The sequence below is a fragment of the Rhinoderma darwinii genome, chromosome 3 (genome assembly GCF_050947455.1).
Source record: "Rhinoderma darwinii isolate aRhiDar2 chromosome 3, aRhiDar2.hap1, whole genome shotgun sequence".
In the NCBI taxonomy this organism is placed as follows: Eukaryota; Metazoa; Chordata; class Amphibia; order Anura; family Rhinodermatidae; genus Rhinoderma; species Rhinoderma darwinii.
In genome coordinates, this window is record NC_134689.1 from 318,672,273 (window position 1) to 318,686,159 (window position 13,887).

Sequence of the window (13,887 nt, forward strand, 5' to 3'; positions counted from 1 at the left end):
TAATTAAACACTGCTTCCATTTAAATATATACATCTCCATGACATGGAATCTTACTCAGTATTTCCTTCTGCCAGACAATATGAACAATCTGAACGACATTGCGATTTGCCATTCACGGGGGCTTGAGATATGTACCATTTGGATATTCGGATGATAAAAATATGGCGCTTCATTAATTTACATTCATATAACCTTCTTGTACTACTGTAATTTATCATTTACAAATTATGTTTCAACATTCAAAATATACACTGCTCAAAAATATTAAGGGAACACTTAAATCACACATCAGATCTCGATGAGAGAAAGATTCAAGTTGAAAATCTTTACTGATATAAATCATGTAATTCGTTGAAAACAATATTACGCATCAACGGTCAATAAAAAACAAAATCATCAACCAATTGAGGGCTGGATTGCAAATCACCCCAAAAATCAAAGTAAAAAAATGACATCACAGGCGGATCCATTTTGTGTGAATTTAATCAAGGTAATTCATTTTGTGACTCTAGTGTGTATGGCTCCCACGTGTCTGTATGAACTTCCAACAATGTCTGGGCATGCTCCTCATGAGACAGAGGATGCTATCCTGGGGAATCTCCTCCCAGACCTGTATCTGGGCACCAGTGAGCTCATGGACAGTGTGTGGTGCTACTTGACAGAGTCGGATGCACGGATTCACAATGTCCCAAAGGTTCTCAATTGGATTCAGGTCTGGGAAAAGTGAAGGCCAGTCAATGGCATCAATGCCTATGTCATCTATATACTGCCTAGACACTCAGGGAACAAGAGGCCTGGTACTGTCCTGCACCTGGAGGAACCCAGGACCCACTGCACCAGCGTTTGGTCTGACAATTAGCTCTGAGGATTTCCTCCTGTACCTAACAGCAGTCAGGGTATCGTTGGCTATGACGTGGAGGTTTGTCCGACCCTCCAAGGATATGCCTTCCCAGACTATTACTGACCCACCGCCAAACCGTTCATGCTGGATGATGTTACAGGCAGCATAACGTTCACCACGGCTTCTCCTGACTCTTTCACGTCTGTCTCATGTGCTCAGTGTGAGCTTGCTCTCATCTGTGAAGAAAACAGGGCGCTAATAGCGGATCTGCAAACTTTGGTGTTCTCTGAGGAGTACCAATCGAGATGTAAGGTGCGGGGCTGTGAGCACAGGTCCCACTACAGGATGTCGGGGCCTCATGGAGTCTGTTTCTGACCGTTTGGTCGGAAACATGCACATCAGTAGCTCGCTGGAGGTTATTTTGTAGGGCTCTGGCAGTGCTCCTCCAGTTCCTCCTTGCACAAAGGAGCAAATACTGGTCCTGCTGATGGGTTGACAAAACTGGACAACCAATGAAGGCAACAGCTGAACAGATCTCCACCATGATATTGGCTAAAATTGCCATTAGCCCACAGAACAGCTCATGAATGTTAGTCCAGCCGAAGCTTCATCGTACATGTTCATCAACACAACTTATAGCCTATTCAGGGACAGACACAGACAGGCGAGGGACCCATGCAAGAATATAAATGTGGGTCCCCTGTTCTCAAATAGCTCAGACCAGAGCACCCTTTACTGGAAATGTGAACTTTATAATGAATGGATTCTCTAGGATTACATAAACACAATTGTTATAACACATCTGGCGTTCTAATTTGCTAATATGGTCCATTGGGACTCTAAACAGTAATCTTAGGGGTCTCAACTGGTAATGAGAATGTTTTTTTTTTTATATGTACCTTTAATTGACATCGGACATATCCATAGACAAACGTCCCCTCTATAGCCATTGATTTACCCATGTACCCCACTCAGGAACTGAATAGTAACAGAGGCTTTATTAGTAAACTAGATCACTATATATGTTCTGTTATTTGCCATATTTATATAGACTCAATGTAAGATGTCTAAAAACTTTGATTGTTAGTTATTGTTATTTTGTGCTTTTGGGTGCCAGTGCTTCCAGCATTTATAGTAACATAATGCTAAAACCTATTTACAGGTTATATAAACGGTCATGTAGCAGCTCAATTTTTGACTAATATTTCCATTGGCTTTATACCAATTAGCTAAGACCAGCACTAAAGATAATCTAGAAGTGCTTAAACTGGTGCTAAGTGAAATGTATCCCTATGAGTATTAACATGACTTGTCACGGCTCTATTATTTGGGCTGCCAAGTACAATAAACCCAGTGTTCAAGGAGGAGAAATGGTGGTCTGGGGAATTGTAGAGTTTTTGTAGGAAACAGCTAATTATGTCACCTGCAGAAACTTTATAGGAACAGTCCCCAAGAGGGAGGTCAGTAATACCATGAATGTGAACTCTTCCAGTCAGGCTGCGCTTACACTAACACGAACTGTTTTTCAGTTAGTAACCAAAATAAATCTGTGATTCAACTTTGGGACCTTGTTTTTTTTTACGTTTTGAATTAATTGACTTTTAATTATATCGGTCTATAAATTAGGCAAAGAAGTTAAAGCGGATCTGTCATCCTACTATGTTGGACTATGTAAGAGCAGCATAGTGTGAGGACAGGTCTACTCTCCTATTAGCCCAAATGACACAGAAATATATTGTGCCATTTGGCTAATAGCAGCAATCAAAGAATATACCGGACTCATGGTTATGTCTGCTGTCTTCATTGGGGAGCGCTCCCCACATTCCTCTCACTTACTGTGGCCAGCATAGTCTAATAACAGATTGTTAGGCTGATAGTTAGGCCTCGTGCAAATGGTAGAAAGCTTGTACAGTGCCACATAGCGCCCCATATGGCTCTGTACTATGAAGCCCTATGGGACTTCATGTGCAGCTATACAATGCTCCGTTGGGTGCCGTATGTAAGGATATATTCTCTGTACATATGACATCCAATAGTGCATTTTACAGATTCTAACTGGAAAAAAAAATCACATGCCTCCGTATGAAATATGACTCACATTGGAGGTATACAGTAAGCGCTAGGGATTCCTCCTTTTCCACCCAATAATAGCAGCCAGGTTTAAAATTTATTTACACGTGCCGGTTTTGTGATTTTTTTTTTGCTATGGTTTTGCGTAAATCATGGAAAAAAGATGCCACAAAACCAGCATGTGTAAATATCTCCTCAAACTTGTAAAAAAGTGGGTACGGTTTTGGCACACTGAGTGTGACTTGCCACTATCTCTGGGAGCCTCAGAAAGGCAATGACTTTTTTCCGTTCTTCTGTTCTTTCTTAGGTATAGTAGAAGTAAAAAAATGTAAGTGCCAGAGCCATTGCACGACAAACACTTACGGCACCCAACAGAACCCTATGGGACAGATTTATTAAGACTGGGGTTTTTATACACCAGTATTAATATAAAGATCGCTGGAATAAGATGCGCCCAATTTGCTAAGAGGTGCACGCCTCTTAATAAATTAGGTGCATCTCTGGTCATCTGTGCTTCCCTGGCTCTAATGCTGAGCACTCAACGCGAGGCAGCTTGGGGGTAGTCCACACCCTTTTGGCTAACTACAGCAAATTAGTATAGAGGGAGTCAACAAAACAGTGGGCCATATCCAGGGCCGGCCTTAGGGTAGATGGCGCCCCGTGCGAAATTATTTTTCGGCCCCCCACGCCATTATAAAAAATGCCCCATAAAAAAGCATAATTCCTCCCCACAGTATAATGCACTATATAGTGCCCCCACACAGTGTAATGCCCCTTTAGTGCCCCACACACAGTATAATAATATAATATATTATAACGCCTTCAAGGACACAGTATTTTGTCCTCTAATTGTGCCCACACAGTGTTATGCACCCTAAGTGCCACACACATTATATTGCCCCCTATAGTGCCCCCACACAATATGATGTCTGCTTAGTGGCCTCCAGAGTATAATGCCCCCACAGCCCAAATTGTAGAAAGTGCCACCTGTAGATTGTGGCGTACAGTCTCCCTGTAGACAGTGCCATAATCCCCCACCTCCTCCTTGTAGAGAGTGTCAGACAGCCCCACCTCCCTCTTGTACACAGTGCCCCCCACCTTCCCCTTGTAGAGAGTGACATACAGCCCCCACATCCCCCTTGTAGAGTGCCATACAGCCCCCACCTCCTTGTAGACGATGCCATACAGCCCCCACCTCTGCTTTGTAGACAATGCCCCCAAACAAAAAAAATTGTAGTCATCTAGGCCCCGTTCCCACGACGAATGGAGCTAATCCACAATGCCGATGACAGGATCCTTGCGTAGGCCGGCTTGATCCAGAGATGTCATCACGCCGACTGCGCAGGGATCCTGTAGCCTGGTACAGAGTTTCCCAACCTTTCCGGACTTGAGGCACCACTGGAAAAAAAAAAATTCCTCTGGGCACCCCTACCAAAAACTGTTTAGAGAAAGACAGAAAATAGCTAAAAATAAGCACTACATTCTTAGGGTATGTTCACACAGCATTTTTTGTAAGGCATAAAAAAATCTGCTTTTGAATTGATAGCGTTATTTGATGGGGTTTTTTTGCGTTTTTTTTTTTAAGCCGTTGAAGCTTATACAAGAGACGCAGCAAAAAAATTCTACAAACGAGCGCCACAGCTATTTTCTTCCTCCTATTAATTTCAATTGGAGGTCAGAGGTGGAAACTACTTGAAGACCATCAGCCCCCCACTCACAGTAAAATAACCATCAGCCCCCCACTCACAGTAAAATGACCATTAGCCCCCCACTCACAGTAAAACAACCATCAGCTCCCCACTCACTGTAAAATGACCATCAGCCCCTCCACTCACAGTAAAATGACCATTAGCCCCCCACTCACAGTAAAACAACCATCAGCGCCCCACTCACAGTAAAATGACCATCAGCCCCCACTCACAGGAAAATTACCATCAGCCCGCCACTCACAGTAAAACAACCATCAGCGCCCCACTCACAGTAAAATGACCATTAGCCCCCCACTCACAGTAAAACAACCATCAGCGCCCCACTCACAGTAAAATGACCATCAGCCCCCACTCACAGGAAAATTACCATCAGCCCGCCACTCACAGATGCCCCCTGTACGTAGTGCCACACAGCCCCCTTGTAGGTAGTACCACACAGCCCCATGTAGATAGTGTCACACAGCCCCCTTGTAGGTCGTGCCACACAGCCCCCTTTAGGTCGTGCCACACAGCTCCCTGTAGGTCGTGCCACACAGCCCCCTTGTAGGTAGTGCCACAAATCCCCCCTTGCTGCACAGCCCCCTTGTAGGTAGTGCCACACAGCCCTCTTGTAGGTCGTGCCACACAGCCCCCTGTAGGTCATGCCACACAGCCCCCTGTAGGTCGTGCAACACAGGCCCTTTGTAGGTAGTAGGGATGTCACGATACCAGAATTTGGACAAAAACGATACTTTGCCAACAGTAATAAAAAAAATAAAGTACTTCCATTTTCTGACGTGAGGCGCATGGTATGATGCTGAATTTAACCTCCATTTGCCTCACATTAATAGTAATTAACCCCATCATGTTTCTCAGTCATAATGGGTTAATGTGTAAGGTACATGATGGGGTTAATTACTATTAATGTGAGGCACATGGAGGTTACATTTCCTCACACCTCGTGCCTCACATTAATAAGTGAAAGAAGTTTTTATTCTCTTTTTTTTACAGCGCACACATCATAAATGACGCAAAAAAATTGTTGTGCAGGTTATTACGGCCGTGCCAATACCGAATATGTATATGTTTTATGTATTGAGACTTATTTTAATGTTTATTGTAAAAAAAAAGGTGTATGTGTATTTTTTTTAAATTTAATATTACTTTATATTTTTACTTTATTTTTAAACTTTAATATACTGGCATATATCAGATATATGCCAGTACATTAGCCTGTGTATGTATAGTACACAGGCAGTTGTTAGGACATACCTAAGTATGCCCTAACAACAGGAAATATGGTAAGACAGCCCTGTGGTCCTTCAATAGACCCTGGGCTGTCTGCCCATATATGGTATGGCCCTCGATCGCGTCACAGGAATTCCCTGTGACGCGATCCAGAGGCATCCCCCCATCTCACTTTCCCCTGAATGCTGCAGTCAGCTTTGATCGCAGCATTCAGGAGAATAGCGGCGGAGATAAGAGGTGTCCCTGATGTCCGCCGTTATAGAGCGGGGCTGCGGCTGTGTAATACAGTCATTGCCCCGCTCCTGACATTAAGTGCACACGCGGTCAGCATGAGGTGATGCGGCCGGCGCTGCACTAATGAGCGGCGGCGCAGGCACCGAAGACAGAACACGGGGGTGTTTTGCAGTGTGGCCGCCATGTTCTGTTTTCAGTGCTGCCGCTCATTAGTGCAGCGCTGGCCACATCGTATCATCCTGACAGCGCGCACTTGTCAGGACTCAAGAGCGGGACAATGGCTGTATTACACAGCCGCAGCCCCGCTCTCATACATTCATATATTACTATACTTAGCTGTGCAGTTTAGTATCGAAATACATGAAATAAACGTATCGAACCATTTGGGGATGCACAATATCGAAACAGTATCGAAGTTTCGATGCATTGTGCATCCCTAGTAAGTAGTGCCACAAATCCCCCCTTGCCACACAGCCCCCTTGTAGGTAGTGCCACACAGATCCCTTGTAGTGCCACACACCCCCTTGTAGGTAGTGCCACACAGCCGCTGTGTAGGTAGCACTCCCTTCCTGTAGATAGCGCCACTGTAGCTCCCTGTGGCTGGAGTGCTTGATGTCTCTGTCCATATATGAACAGTGACATCAGGGGCAACTAGCTCCTGAAGCGGAATCCCTGTCCACAGCCTTGCCGACGCTGTGACCAGGGATTCCACTCCAGGAGAAACCCCTGACGTCTCTGTCCATTTAGTTAGGGGGTGCTATCTGCAGTGGTTCTGCAAAAAAATCTCGTCTAGAAAAAGCACGTCTAGAGGAGTGTCACGGAACCCCTGGAGGGTTCTCATAGGAACCTCATGTTGGGAACCACCAGCCTAGTATATCACAGAGCAGGGAGATACCTGCTCTGCTATAGTGTTCAATAGTATCTGCGTCCTTAGCAGGGCCATATTTACAACTCACGCTGCCCTAGGCACTAAGCCTGAATATACCCTCATTAAAGTACAGGCTGGACCGGGCAGAATGCCCTAGGGGGAGGCCACCATGATCAGGGATGTAGGCAGGGAAGGAGTTAAGGAGGTAGGTGGGGTGGTTAGGGGCGGAGGTTAGTGGGGCGAGGCTAGGTTACTTAAGGGTGGCACACAGGAAGGATGACACCATTACACCTAGCAGCACAGGAAAGCTTGTCCTGTACTGTTTTAAAGCATGGATGCACTACTCACTCAGCTCCGGCCGGCGGTGGCAGAACGAGGCATGGCTTGGCTGGCAGAGGGGCTGGGGCTTTCCAGCCCGCTGTCGGTGGCTTCGAGCTCGGCGGTGAGCGGACGAGGCGAGGAGCAAGTGGAGCCCTCTGGTTCAGGGGCAGGAGCGGAGGAAGTATCGGTGCTTGGATCGGGGGCGCAGACGGTGCCGTCATCTCCTCCACGGCGGCGGTCCCGTCTCATGAGGCCTCCGGAGAGGTTGAGCTCGGAAGTAATGCCACAAGCCAGGAGCAGGGTAAGGAGCCCCACGAGGGACCCTCCAGGCCGGGCCCCTCGCTCGGCTGCGGGGAGCAGGACGGCCTGGTCTGAGCGGAATCCTGGAAGCCGGCCTGGCTCAGCGGAGGTGGGAGGGCAGGCGCCCTTGCAGCTGGGACCGCCCTCTGCCTCCAGACGACGGGATCCAGGACTTGCGGTGGGCCGTGCTGGCGATGATCCAGTCGTGTGGCCCACCTGTCCCCAGGATGATGTCACGGGTTCCAGGCGTGTACCACAGTCGGTGGTGACACGGCGGGCAGGTGGGCGGCTACCTGCGGGCCGTGGGGTGGACGAGGCCCCCAACAGACGGACGGACAGGCCCAGTTCATCGGCGCTGGTCCGGAGCGCTCCCTTGGAGGGTCGTGGATGTCAGCCGTGCGGCGCTTGTCCTGGGCCGGCTGGTCAGGATGAAGTTGACGACTGGGAGTTCGGTGACCAAGCAGGATGTCTGGATGTATCCTTCGCCCCGGCTGGTGGGGACACAGCACCTGCGCAGCCCGGTGAGTTGATGTCTCCTACTTTTTCGTTGCATGCTATATTTCGGTCTCCAGGGGTGGGGGGTGGGGGTTCACTTGCGCCTACGGTGTTGGCGGAGTCTAGCGGGGGGAGTCCTGGGAGTGCGGTTAGTGAGGGGGGCGAGATTCGGGAATTGTTGTGTTGTGTGCGTGAACTTTTGGCGCGATACAGAGGGGGGGCGTTGGGGTCCCCGTCCCCGGTTTTAGCGTGGGTGGGGCCGTCGGTGGGGCCTGCAGTGGTGGATAGCATGCCATGTGGAGCTGGGGGGGTGTCTAGGGAATCGGGTGTGGCAGTGTCGGTGCAGACGGAAAAGGATGGGGCGGTGGATGAGGTGCGGTTGGATGATAAGGCGAAGGGCGAGGTCTATGTTTGTTTTGAGGGCCCATTGGGGGCGCATCTGAAGCCTGAAGTAAGGGAGAAAATATGGAGGGATGAATATGTTTCAATTTTTTCGTTGTTGCCGTTGGAGAAGTTTCATTTAGAAAAAGGGAAATGGTTGGAAAGCAAAAAGGAGAAGGAAGAAAAACGTCGGTATCGGTTGATTCCTCAAACTTTTGTCAATTGGTTGCAGGCGTTTGCGATTTTGGCAAGCGTAAATGGACAGAAGACGCCGGCCTCTTCTGTTACATGGATACTATCGCGGAGGCTCATCGAGTTTACGGCGGGCAGACGTGGCTGCTCTATGATGAACAGTTCCGACAGCGGAAGGCAGTGCGGCTTGACATTAGATGGGATAACAAAGATATTGGGTTATGGTTGCGGGTCATGGCTCCTGTGCGATTTGCCCAGTCCTTTCCTGGGGGTGAGGCCGGGTCAGCCGGCCCCTCCTTGCCTTCTGGGGGGGTTCAGGGGTGGCAGGAGGAAAATCCGGGTTCTGCTGGCAGTTTAATGAGGGCCAGTGTAAGTTCGGACCGGGTTGCAAGTTTAAACATAGCTGCTCCTCCTGCGGGGGGATCTCTCACGGAGCGGTTAAATGTTTTCGTAAAGGCAAAGGACGGGGAGCCGGGGGCGCTAGTCAAGGGCCGGACGCCGGTGAGTTGGGAAGAAATGGAGCCGTTTCTAAATAGATTCCCTGATAGATCCAGGGCAAGTTTGTTATTGGATGGTTTTCGGGTTGGTTTCCGTATCCCTGCCCCTGCACACAAGGTGCCGTTTACCTTGCGTAATTTGCGTTCAGCGTTGCAGTATCCGAGGGTATTTGGGGATAAGTTGCAGAAGGAGGTGGAGTTGGGGCGTATGGCGGGTCCGTTTGAGTGTTGCCCATTACCGGATCTAGTGGTGTCACCGCTGGGGCTGGTGCCCAAGATGGAGCCGAATAAGTTTAGGCTCATACATAATTTATCTTACCCGCGGGGGCGATCGGTTAATGATGGGATTTCTCCGGAACTTTGCTCGGTGGTTTACACATCGTTTGATGCGGCGGTTGCGTGGCTGCACCGTTATGGGGTGGGGGCTTTAATGGCGAAAACGGATATTGAGTCGGATTTTCGCCTCCTCCCCATGCATCCTGAGAGCATACGGGTGTTATTGGGACGGGGCTTATTTTGTGGATCGCTGCCTCCCTATGGGGTGTTCGATTTCCTGTGCCTATTTTGAGGCTTTTAGTTCCTTCCTGGAGTGGGTGGTTTGCGATGTGGCGGGGATCTCGTCGGTGATACATTACTTCGACGATTTCCTGTGTGTTGGTCCGGCCGGTTCTTCGTTTTGTTCTACTTTGTTGACCACGATGGAGTGGGTGGCAAAGAGGTTCGGGGTGCCTCTGGCCCAGGACAAAACAGAGGGGCCTAGCTCCTGTCTGGTCTTTTTTGGAATCACCATTGATTCTGTGAGGATGGAGTGTCGGCTCCCGGACGATAATTTGGTGGCTTTGCGGGCGGAGGTGGATCGGGCAGGGCACTTGCGTAAGATCTCTTTGCGCGCATTGCAGTCCTTGTTGGGACTTGTTGCTTGTAAGATTATGCCCACGGGCCGGATTTTTAGCCGGCGGCTGTCGGGTGCGACAGCTGGGGTGTCGGCCCCGTATCATTTTATTCATCTGACTAGAGAGCTGAGGGCGAATTTGGCAGTTTGGTTTGAGTTTTTGCATTGTCATAATGGGAAGTCCTTGATCATGTCCCCGGTGGTTGACAGCGTGGATTTGGAGTTGCTTACAGATGCTGCGGGGGGCGTGGGATTTGGGGCTTACTGCAAGGGACAGTGGTGCGCGGCTCGGTGGCCGGAGAAGTGGGTGGAGTTGGGTTTGGTGAAGAAACTTGCCTTCCTTGAGCTGTTTCCCATAGTAGTGGCGGTGGAAATTTGGAGTGAGAGGTTTAGGGACAGCAAGGTCCGGTTTCATTGTGACAACTTGGCGGTGGTGGGGGCTATTTATAAAGTGTAGGCTTCATCCCCCTCGGTCATTCGGCTGTTGAGACACTTGGTTTTACGTTGCTTGTCGTTGAACGCTTGGGTTGTGGCGGTTCATGTACCGGGGATCAAGAATGACATCACAGATTCTCTTTCTCGCTTGCAGTGGGACCGTTTCCGGATGGTGGCTCCGGAGGCGGACGGGATCTCTTGCCCAGAGTGGCTGTGGGGGCTGGGTTACGAGCCGCAGGAGAATTGATTCGGGCCTCGCTTGCTCCGGGTACTTGGGCTGCTTATGATTCTGCGTGGCGGGAGTAAAAGTTGTCTGGCAGTCCTGGAGGGGATAAGGAAGGATGACGATCGGGTTGTGGCGTTGTTGGTTTTTCTGGGACAGGTCTCTAATGCGGGCTGGTCAGTGTCCAAGGTTAATCGTTTTGTGGTAGCCCTGGCTTTTGGTTTTAAGCCCCGGGGGTACAGGGACGTTACAAAATGTTTTTTGGTCGGCCAGGCCCTGAGGGGGTATAGGAAGGGGAGGATGTTGCCGGACCGTCTGCGCCCAGTGTCTTTTATTTTGTTGGAGCAGTTGTGGGGGGTGTTGGGTGACATTTGTTTTTCTAGTTTCGAGGTGACTCTGTATAGATTGGCGTTCTTGTGGGCGTTTTTTGGGGCCCTGAGGGCCGGGGAGCTGGTGGCGCCAAGCTCAAGGAGGCCCGGGGTGGTGAGAATGTAGGATGTGGTGTTGATGGATCGGAGTGTGGAATTCTGGATCCGGCATTCTAAGATGGATCAGAGGGGTCGGGGTAAGAGAGTGGTGTTGGGGGCGGCCAGGATGTGCCCGGTCGCATGCTTTGCGGGGTGCAGAGAGGTTTCACCGGTACTGAGGGGACAGTTGTTGTGTCACGAGGACGGGTCCTTTCTGTCCCGGTACCAGTTTACGTGGGTTTTTCGTAGGTGTCTGCAGCAGTTGGAATTGGAGGAGTCTTTGTTTTCCCCCCATTCATTTCGTATTGGGGCGGCGACGGAGGCGGTGTCATGGGGGTTGGGGGAGGAGGTGGTGACGCGGATAGGTCGATGGGATTCCCGCCGTTTCCAGTTGTATGTGCGCCCTCAGTTTCTATGATAATGAAGTCGTAATCCCTCTGTAAAGGATTTTCCAGACACAGCTTCTGTGTCGACGCCCGTGGGCAATCAGTCTGCACCTGCTCCTATGTCTGTGAGACTGACTCCATCTTCCACCACTCAGGATGGCAGGCTTAGGAGTGGGAGAGCCTATCACAGCCTGGCCAGACGGAGCTAGTTCCCGCCCACTGTCTATTTATACCTGCCTTTCCTGTTCCTCCTTTGCCTGTGATTCTTCTATGCTTGTTTCCTGGCTTGCTGCTGCTGCTTGTACTACTCATCCTCTGCTTGTTATTGACCTTGGCTTTCTGACCACTCTCCTGCTCAGCGTTTTGTACCTCGCTCTCTCCTGGTTTGACTCGGCTCGTTCTTTACTCTTGTTGCTCACGGTGTCGCCGTGGGCAGCTGCCCCGTTTCCCTAGCTTCTGTGTACCCTTGTCTGTTTTGTCTGTCTTGCACTTACTGAGCATAGGGACCGTCGCCCAGTTGTACCTCGTCGCTTAGGACGGGTCATTGCAAGTAGGCAGGGACTAAGTGGCCGGTAGATTAGGGCTCACCTGTCTGTCTCCCTACCCTGTCATTACACCCTCCTCTCTTCTGTCTCCCTCCCTCTCGTTTTTTTTTTTCCTCCTCAATGTTTCGCTTACATCCGTGCATAGATTTTCTTTAATCAGTTGATTTTTATTTTCCAGGTCCCTCGGGCCGATTGGTGTGGATCGTCGGGCATTCGTACGTTCATTGGGGGGCAGAGCGGGCTGATGTTCGTCCGGACGGGCGGCAGTTGGGTTTTCGGCGGGAGGAGGTAGTTGTGCGATGGCTGGGGAGTAGAGGGATGCTGTGGAGCCGGGTATTGCCGGACGTGCATAGGTTTGCGCGGATGGACAGAGCCCCGGATGGCTTGGTTCTGCACGTTGGGGGTAATGATTTGGGTAGTCGGCCTTTCCGGGAATTGATTCAGGATATTAAATATGATCTACTCAGGTTGTGGTTTCCCGGGAGTTAAGGTGGTTTGGTCGGAGATTGTCCCACGGAAGGTTTGGCGGCATCCCAGGTCGGTGTCGCGTTTAAATAAAGCCCTGGTCAAGGTTAATCGGGCAGTTTCGTGGTGAGAAACTGGGGGATCTTCGTGCGTCATTACGACTTCGAGGATGGCCTGGGGAATTATTGGCTAGGTGATGGTGTGCACCTGACGGCCGTGGGGATTGACCTGTGGACCCTGCGCTTGCAGGAAGGAATCGAAAGAGCCCTCTTATTGGGTGGGGGCTCGCATACTTAAAGGTGTCTAAGTATGTTCGTGTGGCGGATTGGGGGTCCTTGGAGTTGGTGGTAAATTACTGTGGGTGGGGACTCATCGGGGGTATGGTCCCTCCCAAATTTATTATGGTTGGTAGTCTGGTCAATTTGGGCTCCTGCTGGGTGGTGTCCCGGGGAGTGGTTGCGGTTTAGGTCAGCCAACTGCAGGTATAACGGTGCCCCTGAGCCAGTAGGGTGACGGCTGGGAGTAAAATACGATGCAGGTGGGCTGTTTGGTGACAGACTTTTGTAGCTCCAAGGACTCCCCTTCCATTGTTATTATTATTTGTAAATTGTTGTTCATTATGTTTGTTTGTAAATAAAATGGCTGCTGTGGCCAAATTTATCCAACCCAAGTGTCCGAGTTTTATTATAGGGACAGGGTCTTGGTAAAGGGGATGGCCAATAATGGGGAAGGGGAGTGGGTGAAGTCACATGCCCCCGGTAGGAGTGTACGCACTATACAGTCCCCTGATCAAGGCCTATTTAGTTTAGCCAATTATCATCATGATTCGCTAGTTTCTGACCAATTATATTGATATTTGGTTAGTGTTAACAAAGGAGAAGATCAATGATAAAAACTTTGCTTATTGTTAATCTCAAATGAGAAAAAAAAAAGTAATACACCCGGCCGTAGTCATAGCGATGCATATTCTGTTCTGAGCGTAGCCCGGCCTCCAGGGATGACGATTCATCCCATGTGACAGCTGCAGCCAATCAAAGGCTGCAGCGGTCACATGGACTACAGCGTCATCGCAGGAGGCCGGGCTACGCTCAGAGAGAAAGAGTCACTACGGCTGGGAGTATTAGCTTTTTTATAAATTTATTTCTGCAGCCTTTCCGCCCAAAAAACTGCACCAAAATTTGGTGCTGTTTTTCAGGTGAAATTCCCTGCGGTTCTCAGGACGTATACACAGTGTAGTTTTACGTATCCACCCTGTGTGTTCCTACCCTTATAATCAAGTTGCTCTCCCCCACAAATATTATCTTTAAGGGTAAGGCCACATGGAGCGGGCCTGACACG